We start from the raw sequence: 3,416 nt of genomic DNA, 5'->3' as shown, positions 1-3,416 counted from the left end.
TATAATTTATAAACAAAATTATTACCATATTTCTTTTCTTTGATTAATGCTTTCTATTTCATGCTGTAACTCTGATATTTTCAATTCAATTATATATAATATTTTTGATACAATTCCCACAAGATTAGTTTTGTTATATTAACGTAAACATGCAACTCATTGCTTAGCCATTTGTAAATGATCTAAAAATATTAATTACACATTAATTACATTTATAAATAAAATATAAATAAACATTCACACATTTCCAGAACCAAAAATTGCGAGTAATTCCAGATCCGCAAAATGTTTGTGGACACTATAGAAGTGCTTCGATATGATTTTATCATTTCATTATTCTTTATGAAGCCAATTAATAAAAATGTGTATTCAATATTGTTGTTTCTACAATATTTTTGATAGAATTTTTACCAGATTTATTTTGCTATATTAACATAAACTCATTGCATAGCCATTTGTAAGTTAACCTAAAAATATTAATTATGCATTAAATTACATTTATAAATAAAATATAAGTAAATATTACATATATGAATGCGCGTTCACGCGTATAATTACTAGCTTATCGAAAACATGGCCAGCCAAAATCTTCAAATAATCTTTTAATACCTCCATAAACATTTTCAAATAATCTATTAGGTGTACAAATGAAAAATCCAAACTTTTTTAAGTAGTTAAAAAGTTATTTTTAAAATCAATTGTTTCCCGTTCTTATGCGGTTATGTAGTGTTAACATATAGCTATTAAAAATAACATTTAGTTTGCCGAAAGTACCAACATAACTTTAAAAAATATTCAGTTTAGTAGAGTCAAAAATGGCAACAGATAAAGTGCATATCCGACACTACTGTACTCTTTACGAATTCCAACAAGGAAAAAATGCTGCTAAAGCATGCAAATCGATTTGTTCCTTTCTCGGAGAAGGTGTTATTTCGTATGTGGTTTAAACGGTTTGTGTGTGTGTGTGTGTGTGTGTGTGTGTGTGTGAAAGCGGCGATTTTAGTCTGATTGACGAACGATGCCCAATCAGTGGATGAGATACGAAAATAACTTGACGATTTTATTATGTCCTAAGACAGCATTTTTCCGAGATGGAATTCATCAGCTGCCTAAAAGATGGCTTAAAGTTATAAAAAGCAACGGCGAATACTTTGATAGAAAAATTTGTTTTGCTTTCTTTTAAGATAAACCTTGAATTTCGCTGAAAAATTTGGATATTTGTACGCCTAATATTTATCACTAATATGTTAATTGATAATGCACAGATTCAAGCATTGCGTGTAAAGCATTTGTTCAATTTCGCTAATATAACCCAACTTTGCTCAATACGATTAAAAGAAATCACTTTTCTTCTTTGCACTATTCCGCGTTAATAATTTCTTTCCACTTTATCACTTTTCTTCCTTGTGTTGTACTATTCCGCGATATTCTTATAACCGCGTTAATCACTTTATCTTTTTTTTTTCTTATCGTATTATATTCTGTGCGTACTTTTATAAAATATAAACATCTCACACGTATATACACGCATCCACATATGATCTTGTCTCTTAAAGCGTTCTGCACACTTAAGCGAATAATCGTTCATGAGCGATGTGAACATCGCTTGAGGGACAAAATCGCTTTGCGTGTGTGCGTGCGAGCATACGTACATGAGTTATCTGAAATCTGAAACTGAAAGAAATATCACAATTCTGGTATACGATTATCATTCCTCAGAATTGACTGCACTAATCTTATTCAAACTGGTCGCAATCGAAAGCTTACATCCACTTATAAGAAAAGTGCTGTTAGATTTTTGATTGCAGCTTTAGTTCCTGAAATATTTTAATCAAAAGTTTATTAGACGTAAAACTCCGGATAAACTACTTGGTAGCGCAGCAGCCCCTGTACATAGGCAAAACTATTGACAAGCCGGACAGAATTTTTTTATATACTTGGCGTCGCGATGTTATCGCGTCGCTTAATATTAATTATTACCCAGAGAAAGATTTAGATTAGATATTCAAATAAAAAATATAGGGCTGAGCGAAGCAATAATCAAGTTTGCAAAATATGTATCACAGTTATGTCTTTCTATAAAGGATATTACTATAAAGATTATTACAGATTGTTTAAACCTGGCCAACTTTGTGATTATTGTCATACAACAAAACATGTCAAATATGCTATCAACCAGAGCCTAATTTTTGGATGGTTATGGTAAGGATATATGTAGACTAATATAATAAATTATATATATATATATATTTTCTCTCTGCAAAGATTGTTGGTATACTATACATTTATAAAGAAGGAGACGTTAATAAATATTAAAATGATGAGGTATCCAGTAGCATTTGCCAAGCTATATTGAAATAGACATACATGATGTTTAGATTATTCATGGATTCCTTTGAAACAATCATTAATGATCTTGAACGTGATTCTGTAATGTTACTGAAACTTAAGCTGGAATATTTTTATTCACGAGTAAGCAAATGTGCATTACTATAAATTGTATTTATATAATTTGACACATTAATATGTATTAAATCTATATATGTATACATATAACGAAATATGTATATGAATTTTTATACAATTGAATAGGAGAAACCAAATTAATTCTATTGTTATATATTTATGATGTTTATATTTTTAATAAAAAAACTATTAGTGTTTTTTTATTAGAAATATCAATACTTAATACAAAAATATGGATACCATTAAACTGTTAACATAGAAGAATTTATTGCTTTGGTATCAGCAATATTATATAATTAAACTGCAATAAAAGCCAGATGTTAATGGTCATTCTAGAATTCTCTTTATATCGATTTTTAAAGTATATTTGAATCTAGTAATATAGGGTTATACAATTGCTTTTACTCGTAATTTTCAGAACAATTATGTAGCACACTTGGATAGAGAACGCGAAAAATTAATTTGGCATGCTATTTTACGTCATTGGCTAACTCGATTGATTTGTAAAATTGTTTTAATATATCAGATGTTTTAGGTAATTTCGCCGGCGGACAATAGCGACCACATTGTAGCGTAAACTTTATCAATATATACGCGATACATACGATACATACGAGATCACAAGCAAATCTAAGGAAGGCTCGATGGCATAAGATTCCCTTTCCGAAGCGGGAAAACATAAGTGAATGGAAATCATGTCAAGTCGTTAATTGAAATCGTTAAATAACTAAGCCAACGACGAAGCCGTTCTCTGCATTCACGTCCGTTTATATAATTTATTAATGAGATTTCAGCAAGAGACATCGTGCAAAGTTTGTTGCTTTTGGTAGGAAAGCAAAAGGAAGGGAGACCAATGAATAACGATGTAGAACAAAGTGTCGCGCATAGATGCGCAATAAGAATCTCTGAAAATGCAAAAAAGGCAGAAAACAGTGAGAAAGAGGGAGAGA

The sequence above is a fragment of the Formica exsecta genome, unplaced genomic scaffold (assembly GCF_003651465.1).
Source record: "Formica exsecta isolate Colony F162 unplaced genomic scaffold, ASM365146v1 scaffold71, whole genome shotgun sequence".
NCBI lineage: Eukaryota > Metazoa > Arthropoda > Insecta > Hymenoptera > Formicidae > Formica > Formica exsecta.
Note: the sequence above shows the minus strand (reverse complement) of the source record.